The sequence below is a fragment of the Ictidomys tridecemlineatus genome, chromosome 8, assembly GCF_052094955.1.
Source record: "Ictidomys tridecemlineatus isolate mIctTri1 chromosome 8, mIctTri1.hap1, whole genome shotgun sequence".
Taxonomy (NCBI): domain Eukaryota; kingdom Metazoa; phylum Chordata; class Mammalia; order Rodentia; family Sciuridae; genus Ictidomys; species Ictidomys tridecemlineatus.
Genome location: NC_135484.1, coordinates 13,012,360 through 13,039,335, shown reverse-complemented (window position 1 = coordinate 13,039,335; position 26,976 = coordinate 13,012,360). Strand labels below are relative to the sequence as shown.

At 36.8% G+C, this 26,976-nt stretch overlaps 1 pseudogene; it reads left to right on the top strand.

The window, feature by feature from the left end:
• The first annotated feature begins 1,218 nt into the window (after positions 1 to 1,218).
• On the top strand, positions 1,219 to 26,976 carry LOC144366021 (cofilin-1 pseudogene; annotated as a pseudogene).

The following is a 26,976-nucleotide window of genomic DNA, read 5'->3' as shown; positions in this document are numbered from 1 at the left end:
GAGACTACTAATCAGAGCAAAGGGTGCGCGGTATTTCTGGATTGTTTTCCCTTTGTAATCGATCTTGCTAGTGACAATGACATGACTCTAATCAAGGCTCGGTCTTTTTTGCATTTATTTTTGTTCCTGTTCTAGAACAGGAGTAATAAAGACAGGCAAGATAATATTCATAATTAAGTGAATTATGCCTAGTCAGTTAATCACAAGGTGCATAAATCTACCTCTGCATCTGTGCTGCATGAGCGTAGAAGCTACTTACCGGAAAGTACAGGTTTCTTATTTGAAATTCAGGTAAATTGGGGGTAAAATACATTCAAGGTTTTGCTGAGACACATTTTGCTCTGATTTGATTTTAATAGGATGAATTTGTCAAGAATAAGGCCATAGTACTCTCAGTTAATGTCACGGTTCCCAAGAGTGAACAGGATCAGTCTGGTATATTTCATTATCTGTGCAGCTGAGAAGGGGCTGCTGGCTGTGTCGAGATGCCGATGGCTCTGAGCTGCCTACAATCAGGCTGACCTGTCATACTTCACTGTTCAGACTGTGGAAGCCACACTCTGCTCGTCATCTTGGCATCTTTGTACCGGGTTTTCATTTTATTGGAGAGAGCATGCTTTCTCTAACACTTGCTATTTCTCAGTTTGCATTCTAATCTCTTCCATGATCTGGGTGACAGTGCCACCGTTGTCCCTGATTAGAGTGTCAGTCTCACAGTTAAAGTTTGCATCAGTTTTCAAGAGGCCAAAAATAAATTGGAATTGCATACATAAAGCCCCCATGGTGCACAGCATACACGAGTACCACCAAACCAGCACTATGACTCGAAGATGTTTTGGACATTTAGGTGGTAAACGTCACAATATATTTGATATTCTTACAGGTCATCCAATGTTTCTCGCAAAGAATTCAACTATAATCAACTTCCAAAGATGCAAAAGAAGGAAAAAATTACAGAGAGTTAAATTGACTATGGCGTTTTTTTCCTTAGGCCTATTTGATGAAGGAATATTAAAGAATTTTTTTTTTGCTTATTTTCTTTGTTTCATTGTTTATAACCATATTAAAGGATTCACTCTTGGTGTGCTTTTTTCTGCTCTGGTGATGTCTAGTTCTCCACAAAGTGAGGTGGATTCTAAAAGGAAATGCTGAGGTACAGATGCGACAGTATTTTCTACAGACTACAACTGAACTCACTAGGTCCTGAGTGCTTCCAACATGTCTATCTGTGTTGACACTGAGGTCCTCGGTGCCAATTCAGCTCTGTGCTGCCGAGCTCTACTTGGAGCAAAAGGAGGTATACTTCTGGGTCAGGAGACTCAGTTTGGTCTTTTGACCTGAGTTCTGCAGGTATTTTCTTTAAGGGCCAATTTTAGAGTATGATTCACTTCCTTCAGGCTTCCATGTTGGTCTTTAAAAACACACACACACACATACACACACACACACACACACACACACACAAAACCACTTTATTCTAAAGGCGACTAATTCATTCCTAATTAAGCTCACTAAATTACTAACATTTTAAATAGTTTAATAGATGCTTGAACTGGCATTTAAAAAAAATTCACTATTAGTTAATTTTAAGTTAATGGACTGCTAAAAATTCTATTACTGTGGCTCCAATGTAAATATTAGCAATTAATACTCAGAAGGACTTGCCTAACCCACTTAGCTGTTCGACCTTGAGCTTTTACATTTTGTGCCTCACAGTTTTTAAAATTGGTGGAGATAAGTATTCCTAAAATGGTAATTTTGAGTCTTACATCAGGTTAAATAATTAATGTAAAGTGCTTTGCACAGACTCAAGATACACACTCAATGCATTATTTGGAATAGTGAAAAAGAATGTTTCAGGTAGTTTTAAAAACATGAAGTAATCCTCTGAGTTCAGTCTTGCAATCTTAAAATACAAGAGAAGAAAAGAAGCAAATGGGAATTACAGAAGCAAAGCGGGGCTTCTCTTCATGCATCCTCATTGTCTTCGGTGCTGCCTGGGGTAGGTTATAAGAGGCAGGTGGGTGGAGTGGGGGTGGGAATGAAAGCAGGTGATGTTGTCTTGAGCCTGATCATATTTGAAGTGAGCTCCCTCTTCACATTCTTTCCACATTGGCAATAAAAGCTAAGCAACAATGATAAAAATAGATCATAATGCATATTCTAGTTATTAGACTGAAATGAATATGGATATCACCAGCTTACAACAACAAAGTCTTCGTCAGTAAATCTTCCTCTCTCTTCCTTCAGTGTGGATTCATCTTGCAATTTTAACTTATTGGTATTCATTTTTCTTTTGTTTATCCTTCCTGGTAGAATTAAACCTTCAAGCTCCAGAGGAGGTGGCTGAAATTTCATTATTTTCTATGTCTCATTAAATCATTTACCTTGCCAGGTACTTTCCGTTCACTTGGAGTTGGAGATCAAGTTTATTTTAAACTACAAATGCGTTACCCTCGCTGATGAGCTCTGGGTGTTAGAATGCATGACGAGTAGGAAAGCGAGAACCACAACAAAACCTCATTAGAAGAAGAGCGTTTATTATTGTAATGCCACTTAGGATGTGATGGATTTGATGGGAAAGCACTGATGGAATATACAAGCACGTAAATCCAATTTGTAGAAAGAGTAATGACCATTTTCCCCCAAGGATGCTTAACTCTGATCTGCTGGATTATGACACCACATTTGTCTTGCCTCTGACAGGAAATTCACTTGCAAATATGTCACATACTTACCAGGGTTTTTAAGAGTTCACTTTTTTTTTTAAGGTTAGGAAGTGTCTTCTATGTTATTATACTAATTTGTCATCTCTCACACTGAAGTCACTTGAGGCTGATATGCCTGGGTGTGATGTGCTGGTGTGGATTCAACCCGTGATCTATATTCTCTCGCTTCTTACCCCATATTTCTTTCCACTTCTGCTCCTCCATTCGTGACTGTCACTGCCACTTGCCCAAAGAACACCTCAAGGAACAGTCTAAAAATGATTAGTCTGTGAGTTTTTATGCTAAAAGTGCAGAAAAAGGTTTGAAACCATTTGTGTGATGTTACCTAATACATTTTTGGTTTGTACTGAGTATTGAACCCAGGGGCACCTTAACATTGAGCTATATCCCCAGTCCCTTTTTATTTTGAGACAAGATTTCACTAAGTTAATGAGGGTTGACCTCAAACTTGCATCCTTCTGCCTCAGCCTCCTGAGTTGCTGGAATTATAGGCACACACCACCACACCTGGCACCCAGAATTTTAATATTTATATCACAAACTTTTGATGCAAAGTTTAGTAATCATATTTTAATATAAATTCATTAAATTGCAGCATCATTCAGATGACTTCTTCAAAGTGGGTAACTTAGGTTATTTTGTGGTTCTTCAGGGGCATGTGTAGGACAGAGTCAAGAAGATGGTCTCTGAATTCAGAGCCAGCATGATGTTTCTCCATTTAGTGACCTTGTTACATTATCCTATATGACATTTAGCTTGTAGCTTTGTAAAATGTCCATTAAAAAAATCTGTTTATCGCATGGATGAAATAGAACTGATTCATATGTCATCTTTCTTTTGAGAAAAATAACAAAATCCTTAGCATTGTCTTCCTTGTTTAAACTGAGGTTTCTATTGATAAAATGGTAACAAAAAAATAACCGTTACTGGTCAGATGGATAACTCCAGACCAGACTTGCTTCAACAGGATTCTTAGTGAGGGTCTTTCTTTACATGGGGGAAAGGGCATTACGGACCACAGTGGAATTCAAATGCTTGTATATAGATCTCCATTCAATAATCCACTAAAATAACAGTGCAGGGGAAATAAAAAAGGGATGAGGCGGAGAGCACAGTCACTTGCAGTAGAAGCTCACACAGCCAAGAAGTTGAAATCCAGGCCAGGAGAAGACAATCCACTTAGCAACAAGCAAATGGGTAGGGCAGAACCTTTAATAGCTATGGAATGAGAAGCTGGAGAAGCCTCAGAATTGGGGGTAAGGGGTAGGATGAAGACCAGGAAGCAGCTGTGCATCTCCAAATTCCCTAATGCCTAAGAAATCCCTCCTCTGTGCTTTATGGGCGAGTCCTCTTCTCCCCAGTGAAAGACAGTTCCTCTATGCACAATCAGAATTAGAAGGAAGAAGGACAGAATGAATGGTGGGACTAATTTGGAGAATTAGTTTGGAGCTTATACAATTTAGATCTCCTTTTGTTTTACATCCTGAGGATATCGAAAGAGTTTTCTCTGAGTAAATAGAATGACTCAGAAAAAATATCTGCAGTATAGCGGGAGATGGAAAGAGGCTGGACAACAGGTATAAAGTTACAAATATTGGGGATAAATTTAAGTGTTTTACTGAACAGTAGGGTGCCTGTACTTAGCAATCATACAGTGTATATTTCAAAGTGGCTAAAAGACAGGATTTTGAATTTTGTCATTACAAGGAAATGGTAAATGTTTGGGGTGATGGATATGCTCATTGGTCATTAAATCATGTATCAAAAAATCACATTGTGGATGGGCACAGTGGTGCACACCTATAACCCCAGGGGCTAGGAGGTGTGAGGCAGGAGGATTGCAAGTTCAAAGCCAGTCTCAGGAACTTAGTGAGGCCCTAAGCAACTTAGCAAAACTCTGTCTCAAAATCAATAAATAAATTAATAAATTAAATAAATAAAAATAAAAAGAGGCTTGAGTGTGTGTTTCAGTGGTTAAGTGTCTCTGGGATCAATCTCCAGTTTCAACAATAAAAAAAACTCATTGTATCCTGTAAATATGTAAAATTATTGTCTGTTAATTAAAAATAAAAAATACAAATATTAAAAAATTAAATGTCTACAGAGGTTGCTGCCACCCACCAGTTGATAGAGTTGTGTCTTTTTAGTGTCTAAAGAAAAATGACAGGGTGAGGGAAACAGAGGCAATTTATGGAAAAGAAAAGATAAGAAAATGATAAGACGCTCTGAGAGGAAAAAAAAAAAACAAAAACAAAATCTTGCATCCAAAAAGCAAGCAGTAATCCTCTTTTTAAAGAGAGAGAAAGAGCTGTAAAATAGCACCACCACATTATTCCTATAAAGGTAGAAAAATTAAAGCTGAAGTAATCTTTCAGGAAGAACAGGCAATATAACAATGACAGAATTAAAAGAACATAACAAGAGGATTATTGAGGGAGAAACCAACATCCAGATTTGAGTTCAGAGAGTACAGATCTTGTCCAGAGAAGACCTTGGCCTCCTCTTGGCCTTCTGCACTTGTGCATGGTTGAAGAATGAGCCCCTACCTCGAAGGAAGAAAGGAAGTGATTTCTGTAAAATTTTAACTCCATCCTCAAGTTGCAAAGGCAGTAATTGTTCACTGGTGTTTTGGCTTCTTCGAAAAAGTGTCAAGAGTGTACACAAACTTAAGGGAGGATTTTCTGCTTCCATCAATGGGATCAATAGACTTTCACCCAGTCACTTAAACCCAGCGATCCACAGATCTCATCTTCCATTAACAGGAGTCAACAAAAAGCTCCTGCTTTACCCCCAATCCCACAGATTTACTAACCATCTTTAATGAGCTGGTGGATCAGGCAAGGTTCTTGCCTTACAGACTTCATAGTCTCAGTGTTGGGTCCAACAGTCCTTGGGAAGGGGGAGATTCTATTTTCGTAGGAGGAAAATAACTTCATTACCTCTGCCCTGTTATTTGCTTACATTTTGGAACTGGCAAACTGAAAACTCCCTTTTCAGCTTTTATGCACCTGACAGCAGAGAAGAGAATTAAGCAGAGCATCATTATTCAAATTAGAAAGTATCAAGTTCAGCTTATAATCATAAAGAAAAAAAAAGTGTGGCACTGTTAATTAGCGCAGATGATTAAGACTTCTGACTGAGAGAGATGAGTGCCTGCTCTCAGGGGCTGGCTGGTCCCAAGGTGATGGCATAGTGCCATCTGCTGGCTTGCCAATTGGCTCAGGATGTGATCTGTCCAGAAAACAAGCTCAAGAGCTGTACAAATACACCAAGAATTCTGCTTCTAAACATCTGGTTGTGAAATACCCACAGATTTAACCTTGCTCAAATGAGCAAACAGATTCTGAGAAGAGGAACCAAGTGTCTTGAAAGGAATCAATGTATGATCTAGAGAGCTTGAAGGGACTTTAGAGATCATCTGGGCCCAGGTATTCACTTCATAGACAACGGGACTTAGGCCCAGGCACTGTACCAGACTTTCCAGAGGTAACGTTACGAGTGCAGAATGCAGCTGGATCTAGAAGTTCCAAACCAGTTATTTGGCTTCTACATTTGTATTTATTTCTAATTTTCCACACTCAGCTGGGTGGTTATATATTAGACATTATATTGTATATTATATGTGCAACATGTATATTATGTGTTTATATTATACAACTTAACCTGCCTGTGGATAGATATGAGGAGTGTTCTAACCCAATTTCCATTATCATTTTACTGATGATGATTACCACAGGGCACATTCACATTGCTCTCTGTTTAAATTTTGTTTTAAAAGGTTATCTCAAACACAAATACGGCTGGTTAACAACAAATTAAAAAGGACAAATAACTAGCTAAACTGTATACCTTGAATCTCTGACAGCTCACAGTATTACTCTTTGAATCTGATGATGCAATAGACATTTCCCTAGTAAGCAAGGAAAACAGGAGGAAAAACCTATAGGCTTTAAAGTCATATGTGTATTCATGTCAATAACTTGTGAAACATAGATTCTTATTTTGCTACCCCTTTCAAAAACATATTAATTTAATTTTAAAACTAGCAACATGAACTTGTTTGTAGAACAACTTTAATATGAGGGCCACTTTAATAAATGTTTATACAATCTCCTTTTATTAGTACATTATAATTATACATTAATACATTATAATTCATACATGCTCATAACATAATTTAGTCAATCTCATTCCCCTGCACCTTCCCTTTTCCTCCCATCCTCCCTCCCCCTGATCTGTTAGTTCTACACTAGTGCTGTCCCTTCTATTTTCATTATTATCGATTTAATTAGTGAATTATAATTATATATAATATTGCTATTTGCTATGGCTTATTTGCACATGGATTTTTCTTCTATGATTATCAGGTAGATTTAGTTCCCAAGGACTTCCCTATGCCCTACCCTCACCCTCCTTCTTTAACAATTTGTTTATGGGACAATGGATTTTGAGTTCCTGTCCCCTATAAGGAACAAGACAACAATGCCAGGTGTTGCCCTTACATAAATAAAAGTACCCAGAAACTTACAATACAGGGGTATAACAGTAAGTTCACCAGGGGAAATTTTTTGATATTTTAAGATTAGGAAAAATCCTTCCTCATTCTGTGTAAGAATCTTTTCCTGGTTTTCCTTCTTAGGTCTCTGTTTACTTAATAATATTTCTCTTGAAATAATTTAGAGACACCAATTTAGATAATAAATTTGAGGCACAAGAGGAACATAAGAGGAGTTTCTATTTGTCACATATTTTTCCTCCAATCTTTGCTTGAATTTATTGTTTATTTTTACTATTATTAGTGACTTATGATGATTGCTTTCTCTAGACCCATCTGGATAGGCAATTAGTCTAATCATCAGCTTTTCTTCTATGATTATAGCTCCTTCAACCTCTTGCCATACTCTTTCAAGGACCAGTGTGGCTCAGTACATTACTCTTTTTTTCCACCAACTAGAGACTCTGTGAATATTATCCTAGCCCTGGGAAAATCTCTCCATGATGAGATGTATCTCCAACCCACCTTTTGGTTAAAGTCTCTTATTAACATTTAAATGATTCTTTAAATCTGGTCCTCATAATGTCATCTTCCAGCTCCTCCAAGGACACACTGCACTTATAAAATGAAAACTGATTAAAAAGGTAGGTGGCATCAAAATAAAAGAGCAACTATCATACTCCTACTTAAATGCACACAAGACCATGGTTTTTGTCAACCATGAAATTGCTGAAATAAAAATTTCTTAGGTAGATTTCTAAATTTTGTATTCATTGCTAAGTCACTTTAAGACTTTAATAGGATACTTTTTGACTGGTAAAAGAGATTAATATTCAAACCTCATGCTTAAATCCAAAGTAAAAAAGCAAATGGCTAAAAATCTGAATGTGCTAAGGAGAGCAATCAGAGTTTTGCTGGAATTGAATTTTTGTGAAGCAGACTGTTTAAAATGATCTTTGATACTACTTCTGATATTGAGATGATCAGCCAAAAATGAGCCACTAGATTAAATACAGAGGGCTTTTCAAATAAGAGTCAGTGATGAACAAAAATTAAAGGCATCAATTCTGGAGGAAACCTCCAGGAAGTTTGGACTCTAATGATTCCTAATGGTGTGACCTGGACTGATTTACTTTGTACCTCAATTTCTCCTCCAATAAATCTCAATAATAAACCATACCTTATAGTGAAGAAAAAAAGATGATTTAGTGTTTGGAAATCTCTTACACCAATATCTAACAATTAGTAAGACTATAGTAAAGCAAATTATAGATGGTACAGCAAGTTATGTTATTAAGGATGAGATAAATAGAAATTCCCAGTAAAATCATTTTTGAAGAATTTTGCAGTAACATGCACTGTTAAGATTTGGATGTGAGGTATTCCCCACAAAAGGTCATATGATAGATAATTCAGGAATGTTGAGAGGTGAAATAATTAGATTATGAGATCTGTAACCTAATCATGGGATTAATCCATTTAATGGATTGATAATTTGGAAGGACTACTGTACTGGGTTGTAACTGTAGGCAGATGGGTCATGGATGGAGGAGGTGGGCAAGTGGGCTATGCTCTTGGGGATTATATCTTGTCCCCCGACTCCACCTCCCTCTCTCTGCTTCATGGCCACCGTGAGCTGAGAAGTTTCCTCTGCCACATCCTTGCACTATGATGTGCTGCCTTACCTTGGACCCAGAGGAATGGAGCCAGCTGACCATGGACTGAGGTCTCTGAAACTGTGAGCCAAAATAAATGCTTTGTCCTCTGCATTGTTCTTGTCATTTATTTTAGTTATAGATGGGAAAAGCTGACTAACACATACATTTTAGTAGAATCAATGTTTCATGAATTAATGTAATTTTAAAAACATAAATAGCAAAAAAGCCAAGAAAATTATACAATTAAGCCCCAATGATCTTAAAAGTAGAACACACTGAATTCTACTTCTGCTCACGTTTGTGATTTTCAGTAAGTTATTTAACCTGTCTTAGTAAAATAGGACAAAATAATGATGTTTATAATAGCAATGCATGGAGAATAAAATGGAATAAGAAGAATAGAAGGTAGAAAATTGATTCAGAACTACAGAAAATACAAATAGCATCATTAGCATTATACAAATATTGGCTTGGTAGGAAAGTAGAGAAATCCAAGCAATAAGAGACCAATTCAAGCAATAAGAGACCAATCATTTAAAAGATTTCTTCTAATGCTATTTAAACATCATGTGTCTTCCAGCTGAAGATAATATGTGTCTGTTTTTGCTGAATTCTATAAGAAATTTAATGGAAATAACAACTAAATATTTGTGTGGAAATGTATTCACTGAAATTCTAAAAATGACACAAAGATCATTAGTAACCCAGGGCTTTGAGCATATGGGATCATAGTGACAGTCTAAATCTGTTGGGGTGGGTACATGTGGAAGCTCTTCCCTCTTCCCAGCTATGGGCTTTAAACTCTAGGTAAGAAGACACTCTGAATTGGGATAATAATTTATCAAAGAATTAACAGTAGGTATAAAGTCCCTGCTCTCTCCAGCTCACACATGCAGATGAGTCATTTTTGCCCAGTTTAACAAGGAAAAATCATTAACTAAAGCAAGTTTCTCTAACTATGAGTTATTACATGACGGCCTTCTTAAAATATTCAAATAGCTGATTAAATTCCAGATCTACTGAATTGAGGTTCTGAGGACAGGAAAACAACATCCCCATTTTAAACAAATTTCTCCGATGATTTTTCTTTTTATCCATTACAGTTTGGGAAACATGATGCTAAAAAAGAACCAGCTGACTCGGAGTGGCAAGGTTTGTTCTAGAATGTATGGGAAACCTTGATTCAGATTCAATGTCTTATTCTAACCAAAATGAAGTAAAAGGGACCAGAGTTACTGTCCAGCCTGGAGAACAAAATATTTGACAGGTCTTTCAGATGTTGGCGAGCAGAGTGGGCAGTGCAGCGCAGTGATTGCCGAGAGAGGGAGACAGATGAGGTTACCTCTGCCTCAGTCTACTGCCCAGTTTCTCAGGGTCAAAGGAGGGAGGCAGGTGAACCAATGTGAGTGTGTTGTTTTTTTTGTTTTGTTTTTGTTTTTGTTTTTTCCCTGAAAAGAGAAGGTGGAGATTGGAAACTGGGTACAAAAACTGGAGTTTTCAAACAACCTGAAAAAGAGGGGAGGGAGGGAAGGAGACAGAGGAGGAAGAGAGAGAAAGAACAAAGGAACCATAGTCCAGGGATTCCAGCTTTCTTTCCCTAGGGTGTCCCTCATATTTTTAGCTGAATACTGATCAGCCAATATATGCAAGGAAATTCCCTGAATCCAGAGAATGAAACGCCAGAGAGCAAAGATAATGATTCCCAGAGCCCACACAGACACACGAAGAATTTCTTTTCTTATTGGAAAGGGCAAATATAACTCTTGAGGAGCTGGGTAGGACACTCAGAAAGCTCTTCCATAGAGGGAAAATAAGAACTTCAAGTTAAGGCTGCCCTAGTCCCACCCAACAGTGTTGGCAAATAAGCCAACAATTTCCAGATAATTTCAGTGCATAAATATATACTCCAATAAAGCTAAAAAATATTTACAATAATAAAAATACTTGTCCACTACCACCTTAAAATTCAAAGTATCTGGCATCAAGTCAAAAAATGCCAACCATGAAAAAACACAGGGAAGTAACAAGGCGATTCAGTGAGGGAAGGGAAAATGTTTCCAATAAATGGTGCTGGAACAATTTTATATTCAAATGTTGAAATTCAACTTTTACCTCAAACCATAAATTATAAACGTTGCTCCAAGGGTATCCATGTCATAAAAATGACTAAAAATATCATATTTTTAAGAGATAACAAGAGAAAACTTTTTAAGTTTGGTAAAGGCTTGTGGAACATGATGCAAAAAGTCAACATAGGGGACTTCATCCAAACTAGATACATAAAAAACATATTTGAAAAATATATAACCAACAAAGGAATTGTTTATAGACTATATGAAAATATTATAATTTAATAAGAAAAAGACCATCCAATTAAAATGGTCAAAAGATTTGGAAGTTGTATTAGCTTTTCATTGCTGTGAGCAAAATACCTGACAAGAACAACCTGGAAGAGGAAAAGCTTACTTCAGGATCCCTGGTTTCACAGGTTCAGTTCATGATTGGCTCACTTCATCGCTCTGGGCCCAGATGAGGCAGGACGTCATGGTGGAAAGGTGTGGGAGAGAAAAGCTGCTTAGCTTATGATGGCCAGGAAACAAAGAGAAAGCAAGCAGCAAGGGACAAAATATAATCCCGAGGGCGTGCTCCCATAACCTACTTCCTCTGGCCATGCCCTGCCTTCCTATAGTTACCACCAATATTCCACTCAAATTATCAATCCATTAAATGGGCTAATCTACTGGTTAGATTACAGCTTTCATAATCTAGTCATTTCACCTGTGAATATTTTTGTTTCATCTATCATATGAACTTATTGGTGACACCTCAAATAAAACACCTGAAATAGAACAGGTATTTCACTAAATAAAATTATATATCTATAGGTTTATATATATATATATATGTATATGTCCATATACATATATATAAAGAAAAATATATGTGTGTATGTGTGTGTGTGTGTATATATATATATATATATATATATATAGAGAGAGAGAGAGAGAGAGAGAGAGAGAGACAGTATCGATCTAGCTATCTATATATAAGTTGAGAAAATATTCAGCTTCATTAATCACTAGGCATTTAAATAACATTACTCTCCCAGTAAAATACTAAAATTAAAACGTTTAGGGGCTGGGGATGTGGCTCAAGCAGTAGCGCACTCGCCTGGCATGCGCGCGGGGCGCTGGGTTGGATCCTAGGCACCACGTAAAAATAAAATAAAGATGTTGTGTCAAAATTACAACTACCTTATATTAGACAAAGGTGATAAAAGCATGCAATGGAGAAAGGATAGCATCTTCAACCAATGGTGCTGAGAGAACTGGAAAGCCATATGCAACAAAATGAAATTGAATCCCTGTCTCTCACTATGCACAAAAGTTAACTCAAAGTGGATTAAGGAGCTAAGAATCAAACCAGAAACTCTGCATCTCATAGAAGAAAAAGTTGGCTCTAATCTCCACCTCATGGGGGCGGGCTCCAAATCCCTTAGTAGGACACCTGTAGCTCAAGAGTTAAAATCAAGAATCAACAAATGGGACTTACTCAAACTAAAAAGTTTTTTCTCAGCAAGAGAAACAATAAGAGAGGTGAATAGGGAACCTACATCCTGGGAACAAATTTTTACCCCTCACACTTCAGATAGAGCCCTAATATCCAGAGTACACAAAGAACTCAAAAAATTAAATAATAAGAAAACAAACAACCCAATCAACAAATGGGCCAAGGATTTGAATAGACACTTCTCAGAGGAGGATATACAATCAATCAGCAAATACATGAAAAAATGCTCACCATGGCTAGCAATCAGAGAAATGCAAATAAAAACTACCCTAAGGTACCATCTCAACCCAGTAAGAAAGGCAGCTGTTAAGGTCTGTAGACAAGTCAAAATAACACGTGGTATTTTGCCAGAGAAATGTTCCTAAACAAGTCTGGATGGTGCCTGGCAAAATGCCAGAGGGAGTGGTTTGAGAAGTAACAAAAGTGAGCTATTAAGTGTGGAGATTCCTTATTGGTTGACTGATGTATCTAGTTTATGCTAATTAAGATAAGCTGTACAAAATGTATAAATAGCTCTGTTGTCCTACAATAAACGGCTCCTACTCCTGCTGCATCAATCTACAGAAGTTATTCGTCACCCCCGGGCTATTCTGCTGCAGCCGGACCCCGGCAGGCAGCAATTATGAAGTCAAACAACAACAAGTGCTGGCAAGGATGTGGGGAAAAGGGTACACTTGTGCATTGCTGGTGGGACTGCAAACTGGTGTGGCCAATTTGGAAATCAGTATGGAGATTTCTCAGAAAGCTGGGAATGGAACCACCAATCGACCCAGCTATTCCCCTTCTTGGACTATTCCCAAAAGACCTAAAAAGAGCATACTACAGGGATACAGTATCATCAATGTTCATAGCAGCACAATTCACAATAGCTAGACTGTGGAACCAACCTAGATGCCCTTCAATAGATGAATGGATTAAAAAAATGTGGCAGTTATACACAATGGAATATTATTCAGCAATAAAAAACAACAAAATCATGGCATTTGCAGGGAAATGGATGGCATTAGAGCAGATTATGCTAAGTGAAGCTAGCCAATCCCTTAAAAACAAATGTGAAATGTCTTCTTTGATATAAGGGGGGGGGTGTCTCAAAACAGAGCAGGGAGGAAGAGCATGAGAAGAAGATTACCATAAAACAGGGATGAGAGGTGGGAGGGAATGGAAGAGAGAGGGGGAATTGCACAGAAGAGGAAAGGAGACCCACATTGTTATACAAAAATACATATAAGAGGATGTGAGGGGAAGGGGAGGAAAAAAATAAGAGAGAGTAGAGTTATGGTAGATGGGGTAGAGGGAGGGGAGGGGAGGGGAGGGGAGGGGAGGGGAGGAGAGGGAGGATTGGAAGGGTATAGGAAGGGCAGCAGAATACAACAGACACTAGTATGGCAGTATGTATAAATGTGGATGTGTAACCAACGTGATCCTGCAATCTGTACACGGGGGAATAATAAGAATTCATACCCCATTTGAAACAAATGTATGATATGTGATATGTCAAGATCAATGTAATGTTTTGAGCAACTAATAAATTTCTAATGTTTTAAAAGAAAAAGATGTTGTGTCCACCAAAAACTAAAAAAATATATATATTAAAAAAATTTTATCAATATCAAGTGGATGATGTGGTGCAATTTGTTCTTATACACTGCTTTTAACAAAGTAAAATGATAACCCACTTAATGATATAATTTGGCAACTTCTCAAAAGGTTAAATATTCAACCATTCCATTCCTACAAATTTACATAGGAAAGGAAAGCTTTTATTCATAGAACAAAAATTTGTGTTTGTTTGTCCACAGTAGCTATAGTTATAATAACCAAGAACTGGAAACAACCAAAATGTCCATCAGTGAGGGGAAATTTGTGATATATCCATGTAATGAAAGGCCACTCAGAAAAATTTATAATAATAAATGAAGAAAGAAAAATATAAAAGGAAGAAATGAAATATCGATAAATCAACAACACAAATGAATCTCACAATAACAATGTTGAATACAAGAAGTAATCCAAAAAGGAATAGAAACTGTAAAATTATAAAAAAAATATGAAACTAATCCACAGTGTCAGAAATTATAGAAATGGCTGTCTTGAACTCAGGCAAGTACAGAATGGAGAAATTACAGAGGAGACTGAGAAAGCCATTGAAGTTAAATTATTTGTTCATTCTCTTCATGGTGGCAGTAGTTTCTGGAGTGGATTTAAACACCATACATCATCAAATTTCCACCCACATAACTTTATTCAGTAGAATAAACAATGGTACGTATTTAAGACTCTCTCACTTTCAGCTCTCTCACTTTCTATCATAATATGGTGGACATGGATCTGAATCATACACTTCACTAAGCCCATCAGATTATCAAAAAAGATGGACAAGGAGTAGCAAGTACATTAGTAAAGCACAGGTGCTCTTGGAGTATGAGACACAATGACTCACGTTCAGTAAGCATTTCAGGGATTCAGTTGTTTGGGACATGCCCAGGTTCTGTCTTCCGAATGTGGGGGATCATTATTGACTCTCACTGTTCCCACCATTAACAAAGCAATTCAAATACAAATATCGGTAGGTGTCTTAAGGTACTGAATACAGCATATTCCACACTTTTGATTACCTGTCTAATCTACTTTCTAAATAACACAGATGACTTCGTCCTTGATGGGTGCCAGAGCTGGAAGGGGCTCTGCAGCAGATTCAGGCCGTGGCACAAGGTGTCCTGCAGTTTGGTCCCTGCAGTGCTGCACATCCTATGGCATTAGATATAACTGTAATGAGGAAATCTGTGACCTGGAATTTATGGCCAGTTTCAATAGAATCATGGTGTAACAGCATAGATCTCTTAGTTCTGGAGGTGGGAAAACTTATCAATTTATTTTAAAAAAGTATCTGATTTTTATTCCTATGTAGTTGTATAGTACTGAGCTCTGGCAGAGATTGGGTTTCTGAGCCCAGGAAGTGAAATACCCAGAATAGAGAGCTATACAATTGTCTGCTAAGTCATGAAGTGTGTCACCCACAGCAAAGAGGACACAACTGGGAGTGGGTGCCAGCAACACCAGATTATGTCCCTGTCATTATAGTCATCTCTCCCTCAACCCACATCTAAGGCCATGCAGAGGGAGGACATAAAAGCTCACCATCTTGATTTATGGATGTGTCAGCTCAGAAGACTTCTGCTTGGATACTGAGTAAGAGTTCCACCAACCTGAAGCTCTGATTCCCACCTGGTAACTTTGAGCTCCTCAAGTAGAGAAAAGGAGTCACTGTACTCACTGGATCATTGACAGTGATTGGCAGGTGAAGGTAGCATTTTTATTTCACAACAGAAACAGGCAAGGTCACGCTTAACGTTCAGGTGACACATTTGATCGGCTCTTGGTCCTCCCTTGATTCTTTACTTAAAGGAGGACTTTCCCAGTCCCAGCCAGAGATTAGCATAGGGCACAGGGAGTCAGACCTCTGTGCCAAGAGAGGTGGCAGCAAAGAGTGAGGGAAATAAAGAATGGGTGGTAAAAGAAGAGAACCATTCTCACTTGTGAACTTCAGATCAACTGCCACAGTGGAGACCGGACTTGTCCCACTGACAGTTGTCTTGTAAATTCCCTGGGATGCAAGACTAACTGAGGTATCTCCACTGTGAGGAACTGACTATTAAATGCAGGTGGAGTTGAGGGACACACTGGCTGACCTTGTGGAAGCTGTGGTGTCATGACCACTTCTGCTCTTCAGCCCTGATACATCCACCTCTTAAATACTTGAGAATCTGGGTGGGTGACTCTACTGAGTGTGTTCACTGGAGATTTCCAAGGGTGCTGCTCTGTCCAAGGTGCCTCTTCCTCTTTAAAGCCGTCAGTGGTTAATGACTATTTCAAATATACACAGTCTTTCCTTCTTTCCTCAATCCGAAGGGCCATGGCTTTCCATCTTTTTCAAAGAATACATATAAAATCTAGTGTAGGCCCTTGAGAGCTAAGCTTTCCCTTTTCCACACACAGAGTTTGTATTAGCCTTCCAACTCACGGCAACAGGATAAAGGCTAATCCAGAAACAAAACTGGTCCAACCTATAATTTTTTCAACAATCAAGGAGTTTATTTGTGACTGATGCTCAAAGACTACCAGATTTTTGGAGGAATGCAACAACACAAAAAGAAAGAGCAAGATGAGTAAGCAGGATAATTACTCCTCAAGGCAAGAGAGCCAATTGGCCGAGAGAAAAGGAGGTCAAACAAAATGGTATTCTTGATCTAGCTGTAATCCACGTTTCCATCAGACCCTGATTACCACTGAGACTGGGAAGATTTTTATTCTTATGAGCCATCTCGTCTGTGTTCTCGTCTGTGAATTCCTTGTGTATTTTATTTGGTCACTTGTTGGTTGTGCCACATTCATCCATTTGCCTCACTGAAAGAAGGCGGGTTGTTCTTATTTTCCCCTTCTTTTAACTTCATAGCTCACTTGATTCCCTTTCTCTTTCTGTTGTGCCTTTGACCAATGTTCTTTCTTAAGGACTGTGTTCTTGATATTATCATAATGTAGGAGTGATTTTTGACTAATTTTGGTGTGAAGAATGGCTTTTTTATTTGAGTCTCAACTAAAAATAGTTTCCCAGTGGTCAGAAACACTAATTTGTATGATTCTATGAGGTGACTCCCCCCGGCTGTTCTTGAGGACCGTGGCTTATAACAACTATCAATATTGGTCATTTGCCACATGTGCCTTAAGACATTCTTCATGGTACACTTGAGTATTAGTGGAACTGAGAAATGAGAGGGAGGGTGGGAGGGAGGGGGAGGGAGAGTGAGAGGGAGGGGGGGAGAGAGAGAGAGAGAGAGAGAGAAGAGAAAGGGAGAGGAAGAGGAATTTCTGTGCAAGGGCTCTGGGTTGTTCGGCAATACAGAAGTAGTCATCTGGGTATAAAGAATGCACAACATAATGGTGACTATTAAATATTTTAGGCCGAGTTCCAAACTAGGTAATATGAAGAAAAATTGATATCTCTAGAAAATGGTCCCCTGCAATTCACCTTCTGTATCCATCATCCAGTATCATTAGAGTCTGCTCATACAAGGCAATGATTAAGAGGCTAGTCTCTGGGGTTTGTGAAATCTCAGCATGGTCCCTTCAAGCAAATCACTTAACTTTGCAGAACCCTAGTTCCTCTATCATAGATAGCAATAAAATCTGATTCTGGGCTATCTGTTTGGATGCAAGTTATGAATGCAATGCCTAGAACATAGTAATCTGTCTGTAAGAGTTAAGCATTATTATTTGCTTCAAGATTATCAGTAGATATTGAGATTAATAGACAAATATTTCTATGACAGTTTTACAATATATATAGAATAACTCTAAAGTTTGGTGTGAATTAAAGGGGGTAATTTAAAATTACTACTGGTATGTGTCATATAACCACCATTTAGTTTATCATTCTGTGAATATAGGAAAATTAGCATAAAAATTCACACACTTGCTAAAAGTCCTTAAATCTTTATGCTTGTAAATTATATCATCCCAATAGTTGTATGCAGTTAAAAGAGTGATCATTTTCTAATAAGCTTATCTTAGGTACACATTTTGTTAAACTGGTTAATGTCTTAATCACCTAAGTTTTCTAAGGAATAGCAAAACAGAGCTGCCATGGTCTATGCTTAATAGGCCATGATTTAAGCATGGTTAAGCATGTTCTCTATATGGCTCTTTGGTTTCAAGACACACTTTTAAAGATACTAATTCACTTAGTGTTTTAGCCAGCTTTTCCATCACTGTGGCCAAAAGACCTAACAAGAGCAATTTTAGAGGAGGAAGAGTTTATTTGGGGCTCATGGTTTTAGAGACCTCAATCCATAAATGGCCAACTCCATTGCTCTGGGCTCAAGGTGAGGCAGAACATCATGGTATAAGGATTTGGGGAGGAAAGCATGTCAGGACATTGTCAACAAGAAGCAGGGAGGGAGAGAGAGGGGGGGAACTCCATTGAACAAGGACAAAATATATACCCCAAATGACCCATTTCCTCCAACCATACCCTGCCTGCCAGCATTACCATCAAGTTAATCCCTACCAGGGAATTAATGCATTAATTAGGTTAAGGTTTTCATAACTCAATCATCTCACCTCTAAACCTTCTTGCATTCTTACACATGAGCTTTTGGATGACATGTGATATCTAAACTAGAACACATAGTGAATTTTGTTTTTTCTATATTCTTTGTTTTACATTTTAAAATTGTTTGAGGTGCCACATTGAATAAATATATACATACATATTCATGCACACAAACACTATACTAAAATACCATAAAACTGCTACTTAGGACCTACATCTCTACTCACTTCTTATGAGGCCTTGTTGAAGCAAACTTCAAGAGTGGTGGTCTGGCTGTTCCAGTTGGCTACATTCATAAAATTTTAAAAATAACTAGAAAAGAAACTTTTCAATAAAGCTTCCTTAATTCTTCTCTTGTTTCCATTCTCTCTGCACTTTGCAATAAGCCCTTCCCATCAGGAGCTACTCCTGGAAGTGAAACACTTGCAGGAATAACTCATTCTGTTATTCCTAAGTGTACCTCAAAGACCACCTTCACTGTTTCCCTTCCCTTCTTATAATTTTCTTTTGAATCTTACATCCAACTCACCACTGGAAGGTGACAGGAGGTAGAGAAACATGGGCTGAACTTCAGCAGAAGGAAGAAGCAAGGGGTGAAAGAAATCTGAACGTGAGTCAGAAATTCATTGTAGGCATTGACTCTGGAAAAAAAATTAGAAGATGACAGTATGAATATAGTCTTCATTGCATTGACAGAGGCTTGGATGAAAGTATAACTAGAAGAGGCTTTGCTATGAGAGCAGACTGAGCCTCAGGCAAAAGGGAAGAGAAAAAACAGGGCAAGGGGAAATGTTGGTAATTTATTTCCTGATAATTTTGCACTACGAAATTTTTATAAAGGAGAAAGTATCTCTGCCCAACACTAGTGCCAAATACTTTATTGTTCTTCCTTCTGCTGACTCAGAAGGATTCTGGTCTATGACACAGGACCTAAGAATTTTGCTTGTGTCAAATATTCCAGTGTCCCTGTGGATAGGAAGGTCCGTGCAGCAGAATGGGTTTCGTTCCTTATTACTTTGTCACATCTTTCCAACAGGTTGGGTAAAGTGGCCTGGTCCTTGGTAGACTGATTGGTGGGTCATCTCTCTTACTCTTGCCCTCTGACTTCCTTGTTTTGCATGGTCATCTGAGCCTGTTAATGATGATGTGGGGTTAGAATGGGAAGGAAAGATCTCAATTAAGATTTTGGTTCAAAATGCAGAGCAAAATTGTACTTCCAAACATGATCCCAATTAGTGATATTTTTGTGCTTTTTGTCTACTTATCTTACTTGAATGTAAATCCCTCAGGAAACCCATGAGGATGAAGATTGATAAGCAAGCCAAGAACTGAATTCTCCTATATTTATAACTTTCTCAGCTAATACTGAAAAAAAAATTAACTTTTTACTTCTATGACTTTATACATGTTGTTAAATATGAAATGTTCTTATGGAATTGTATCACAAAGCCTTGGTATCTATATGCCAATGTTGCCGTTTTTTCTTTCATGTTTCTGTGGATGTTTAAATGTATGCTTGGTTGGTTATTGTGTTATTTCTTGAGGCCAGAGACGTTCATTAACTTCTTCGTGGGGAGCAAAAGGAAGCCCGCCATATGCATACATTTGTAGGAGAGGGAAAGAACATTTCTAAGCAGATTAAAATCACACTCTATGTATTTGAGAAATTCCTTTATGGTAATTATGACTATATAGCCTTAATATGAAAGCAATTGAATACATTTTCAAAATAGCAGGAAATGTGTCTCTTATTTCTGTAGATACTATAATGAATTTATAAAATAAATATACACAAAGGGAATGTTTATTAACAACAGTAGACAGTGGAATACAGACTGGTTAGGAGCAAAGAGATAAGCTAGACTGCAGGTGTTCAACTCTCAGATCTTTCTCATTCAAGATGATTAACTTCAACACCTTAATGACTTTTGTGCATTAATTTTGTGGTTTTTTCCAACAGGGATAACAAAAGTGCCTATCTTAAAATATTATTTTGAGGATTTGAAGTGCTCACAGCTGGGTCAGGCTCCTCCTATTCACTTAGCTAAATTAAATTGGGAAGAACTGTCCCCAAATTAGTATGCAAAGAAACCAAAATCTGACAAGCAGTGTATACTTCCTAAAGAGATAGCCACAATGCAGCCAGCTACAACAGTTAACTGATTGGATCATGTCCACCCACACAAGGCAAGCATCTAGTTGTATCCAGTTAGACAACTCTAGTTTAAACTTCGGTGTTCTCTCCCTATGCATTCAGCTGCTCACATGGAGAAACAGAGCTCTCTAAACCTTTCCTGCTTGGGTGCTATCTAATCAATGATCTGATTTTTGCTAAAATAAATCTGTTCAATATGTTTTGTATAAAGTTTTCTTCTAATCATTTTAAATAGATGTTTGTTTTTATATTCTTTTTCTTACTAGTTTACACCTATAAAAGACACTTGTTGACTATTATGTTAATTTTCCACGGGGTGTTATTTAAATGCTATTTAAATTACACAACCTTTGACATCAAGTAAATAAAAATTCAGAATTATAAATGTGGAATAAGACTGAGAGGAAAATGGTGACTCATGTTAGGCTATTGTCAAAAGAAAAATACAAATTTGTGGGCTAATTACAGTAAGACACCTCATAAATCAAAACTACTTATTTTCTTATAATTCTAATTAATTCTGCTTCATAATCGTGTTGATTATAAAATGTATGTTCAGAAAACAATAAGACAAAAATTAAAATTATTAATGCCAATGCAGAAATGACTACAGTTTATTCTCTCAGCTTTCTTAGGCATTTTAATGTATTTTGTTATGAGTATGCTATTACATGATAAGCAGATTCCATAGAAAACTACTTCCACGATTTAAAAACATACCCTTCTTATTTTCCATGTTAATGAATGCTGAACCTCAATGTAATTTGCACTGATTTCATGACATTATTTCATATATATTAGCAAAATTTGAAATGGTAGCAAGTGAAATATTTTCTTTTCCTTTTATTCTTGTGAATAGTTCTTTGATGAATATGTTTAACCTGCGCCTTTGCACTCTCATTAGATGATTTCTCTGGGGTGTATTTCTAGAAATGGAAGTGCAGAATACATCTGTTCTAAGGCATCTGCTACATTTTGTCAAATTGCCTGCTTAAATTTGCACATTCCTGTTAGTAGTATTTGAGAATGTATGTTAATACGCACCTATTCTGGCTGTGGATATGTCATTCTTTTTCACATTATTAATTTCATAGATCAAAATAGTATTTCATTGTCTCTTTTCCTTCATAATTTTAGGCTTTCTTCTCATATGTTAAAATATTTTGCAATTCTATAAAATGTTGCCACTTTTCATTGTATAATAACAGGTACACATACCCAAAGGCATGCATACACAAAAACACACACATATGTTAAACATAGTTACACATATGGAAATAATGTTGTTTGGCTTTGATAAAATATATTTTCATATACTGCGGATTTTGGTTTAGTATTGTGATGCTTCTCTACTGTTATTATTGTGTCAATGATTTTTCAACTCTATAATGCTCAATGATTTGTCTAACTTACATTAGCATAATATTTGCTTCATGGAAATCTTAGCATCTTTAGGCTGAGGATGGGTTGGGATTGACGACATTGTGGCTCTGGGGAGCTTTTGGGGTGCATACATTCTATATTTTATAAAGATATTTTCATGGTTTGTAAATTTTTCAAAAATCATTGGCCCATATATTTTAAAATTGGTACATTTTACTAAATTATTCTTTCATAAAGTTGATTTTTAAATGAATTAAAAATGTAACCTTACCTTTATTTATAAGAGGAGGAAAATAGAATGGCCCAGTAATGAAAATTCAGAAATCTTTAGGTGATTGTCTAATTTGAGAACCAATTTAATACTAATCTCTTTGACACTTTGACAAAATATACTGGACCTAGTATTCTCTTTGTGAATATTTAATGAATGTTATAGGCGTGTTTAGGTTTTTTTAAGTTTTCGATAGGCCCTCTTAGAACTGTACAATGTTCTTGTACTATAGAAGTTTTGCCTATGATTGGTGGTATAAATAGATTTTTCAAAATTTGTTTAGTTTTTAACATTGAGTTAATACTTCCAATGTGGTATTTATTGTTAATAACAGGGATATTTTGATTCTTGGTTAGCAAATTCTTGGTATTTAAAATTTGTTCTGACCATTGTGTTATAAGAAATTATTCTTATTGACCCCTCCTAATATTGTCCCAAATAGATTTTTGGGGACTTACACTGTGAATGTGAGAAGATAAGTATCATGGTAGAGGCCTAAGTTTCTTTTTTTTCCCTCAATTATTGTTTTTTAAAAATATTTTATTGATTTTATTTTTTTAAAATACACAACAGCAATGGAATGCATTACAATTCTTATTACACATATAGAGCACAATTTTTCATATCTCTCTATATAAAGTATGTTCACGACAATTTATGCCTTTATACATATACTTTGTTTTTTTGCATTACAATTCTTAATACACATATATATGAAAAATGTTCATGTATCTGTTTGTATATAAAGTATGTTGACACCCACCCAATTCAAGTCTTCATACATGTACTTCGTTTTTAATTGTTATTATTTTAAATCATCAAGACTTAAACATTTGAAAAGCTAATTAAAGGATTCAAATATAGAAACAGAGATATTAAAAGGACAGTTGGTAAAATAATATCCTGATTATTGAAATTATTTACACAGCAGCAGAGTTACTTCTTTTTTTGAATAAGAGGAAAAAATAAAAAAGATTGACATACAAAGAAGTATTTTGTGCAGTAAATCAGGCAAGTTTCAGTGTGGTGATTTCTGCGTGGCTTCCTTTGTCCAGAAGTAAGCAATGTTATTTCAGAGTAGTGTGGAATGCATTGTGATTGTTAAATTAAGGCTTAATATGGGACATTGTCCAAGGATAGGAACAAGTCTGGGGTAGATTAAGGCTCAACTGTGATTAGACATTTTGGGTTTCTTCTTATGATAAAATTTTAGAATGCTCTTTCTTCTCTTCACTCCTTATCTGAATTTATTCATATAACCAGGCTTAGTAAAGAGTGACGTCATTTAACCATCATGGTTTACTTCGTTTACTATGTGTCATTTATAGACCTAAGCTGTTTGCGTATATCAAATAGCTTAATTTGTATAAACAGTTCTAGGAGTTAGTTGTGAGCTCAATATTATTATTATCATTTTTGGGGGGGTGGGGAGAGGAAAAAGAAGGTTTATTGTTTTGCTAGCAAAGGAGAAACACCAGGGACTACTGTCCCAAAGGCTATGATTCTGCCAACCAGCAGGAACAGGGGGTTTTTAAAAAGATGATTCAAAGGCAACATTCCACATGTTCTCTTTTGGAGTTATATTTCACCTGTTAATTTGGGAGATAGTCATTTCTGAGATCTTCTAGTACCATCCCAAAAGTCTGATTTTTTGTTTTTTGTTTTTGTTTTTGTTCCTATGAAGGGGGTATAATTAATTTCATTTAAAAATTTTTGTAGTTGTAGATAGACAGGATGCTCTTATTTTTTATTTTTTTTATGTGGTGCTGAGGATTGAACCCAGTTCCTTACACATGCTAGGTGGTAAGCGCTCTGCCACTGAGCTACATCCCCAGCCCTCATTCTTGAATAGCATATGCTTCCTCTAAGATTTACATTTTAAAATAATTAAATTTTGTTTAGAATAATTTTAAATAGAATTATAAGATTTTAAATTACTTTTTCTGATTTCACGGGCTTTCTAAGTTTTAAAAATCTTACATTTTTGTTGCTTAGATAAATATTTTATTAATTTGCTTTTCCCACAATATTTGATTGACTACTTTTTATTTATTAGACAAATGAGGTCCTTCTGCATCCTTGAGTATTTCACAGTATGATCTTGCACATGAATAATAGCTCAAGCCAAAGGGAGATTTTGCATTAACAGTTTGTCTACTTGAGATTTGTTCTAGCCTTTTAATGGATGAGTCTTGTGATGGTCAATCTAGTTTTTATTTTTCTTTGTGTATAAGTTATTTCTTATCATGGTTTTAGAAAAATTTCTTAGTTCCATAAATTTAGGAACAAAACCAGATAATGGTAATTAATAGCATGAATATTTTGTCCCTAGCTTTGTTCAGTGCTTGGTGAGTCCTTTTTCTTTGAAGTTTCAAATATTTCTTCCTCCTCACTAATAATCCCTGCAAAAATAATTGATGTTTTGTGATTTTATTGTTTTTCTATTCATAATTCCTGGCAAGGTTATCTGGCATATTCATGAAAGTAATTGAATTTTTGAATGAATTGTCTTAGCAGTTTGAAAAAAAAGAAAAAAGAAAGATTTAGAGCATACAAATGGAATTGCAAGTCAAAGAAGCCATTGATGCTGTCAATTCTGAAGTCAAATAAATAAATAAATACATACATAAATGGATGGGTTTAAGTATTTCGTGAGATGTAGGAAGACCATAGTAAAGTATTTTGAATTAAATGAATAGGTCTTGACATTATCAATAGCCAAAGCTTTAGCAACCAATAATGCACGGGTTATAACATACCAGGAAGCCCCTAAGCCTTTCAGGTGCTGCTAGTATTCTGCAATCACGTTTACATTTTAAGTGTTTTGAATTAGCAATTTGCTTGGGATGGATGGTGTTATGTCTGCAGAATTCTAAGCTGTTTTTTTCTTATCCCCAGGCACCAATTTTCATGAATGATACAGAAATGCCAAGAATATAAATTGAAAGAGATTACTGACTATTTTGTGGAATCTGACCTATGGAAAAGAATTTAGTAGTTTCACAAAGGCCCTGAGGAAATTTTTAATACTGGCAAATGGCAAACTTGACAACTCAGAGCTTGTAGGTTGTTGACAGCTTCCCTATCTAATTTTTAGGGATATATTTTTCTGCTGCTCTATGTGGCTGTATAATTTATTTACATTAAATAAATCTATATCTTTCTTGGAACAGTTGATATATTTTTTAATTTTGTTAGCCAATCATCCTTGCTTTTTTAATAGCTTCTAGATGAGACAAGAAAAATTCTCAATGAGCATAAGTGGAAAATAAAAGAGACAAAGAATGTGAAAAAGAAAATTTTTCTAGAGTTTTGAGGTGTATAAACTTGAGAATGTGAAAGAGTGGATGAACAAGGAGAAGATGAAAGTGTTTATACTATATGGAAGACTCTAACAGCAAATACACTTTTAAACAACAACAAAAAAAACCCAACTTTTTTCAGATGACTACTACAAGGTTGTCAAAGCACAATGCCACCTGTTATCCAAAGTAAAATCATACCTGCTCAGCTGCAGATAATGTTGTGGGTCCAAAACATTAGTTGAAATAATTTTTAATTTATTTCGTTTTCTCACAACACTTACAACACCAGAGGAACCAATCACACAGTGGATTTATTTTGGGTAAATCTGTCAATCATTAGGTGTTCTCTAGCCTTGGCTCTGCAAGTAAAATGATAACATTACAAATAAACAAACAAACAAACAACTCATGCAGGGATGTGGCATCAGAGTCTAATAATGTTGCTAAATTTCATTTCCTTAAAAAAAAAGTCGCTTGCCAGTAGGATCCTGGCAGCAGCTGTGGTGGCTATCATCTTCTGTGGCTCCCCTTGCTGTCTCCCTTCCACTTCCAAACACATGATGCCACAGTCCGGCTGCAGCAAAATAACCAGGGGGTGACGAACAACTTGTTTACATTGAAACAGCAGGAGTGGGAGCCGTTTATTGTAGGACAGGAGGAGTATATATACATTCCACACAGGTTATCTTAATTAATATAAACTAGATACAGCAGTCAACCAATAAGGAATCTCCACACTTAATGGCTCGCTGGCTTTACTTCACAAAACCACTCCGCCTGGCAAAATGCCAGGCGCCATCCTGACTTGTTTACAGACTCTAACAACATGACCTCTGAGGTGGCTCTGATGGTGTCATCAAAGTGTTCAGTGACATGAAGGTGTGCACATCACTGATACCTGAGGGAGTGAGGAAGAGCAGGAAGACTGTGTTCTTCTGCCTGAGTGAGGACAAGAACACTGCCACCCTGGAGGAGGGCCAGGAGATGCTGTAGGTGGTGTGGGCCAGCCTAGATGACCCCTACCTATGCCACCGTTGTCAAGATGCTGCCAGGCAAAGATGGCCTCTATGATACTATCTAGGAGACCAAGGAGAGCACAAGGAGCACCTGGTGTTTTATCTTCTGGGCTCCCGAGTCCTCACCCCTTACCAGCAAAATGATCTATGCTACTTCCAAGGATCCCATCAAGAAGAAGCATGACTTCCCAGCAGAGGTCAAGAGGATGTCAAGGACGCTGCACCCTGGCAGAGAAGCTGGGGGTAGATAGAGCTGTCATTTCCGTGGAGGACAAGCCTTTGTGA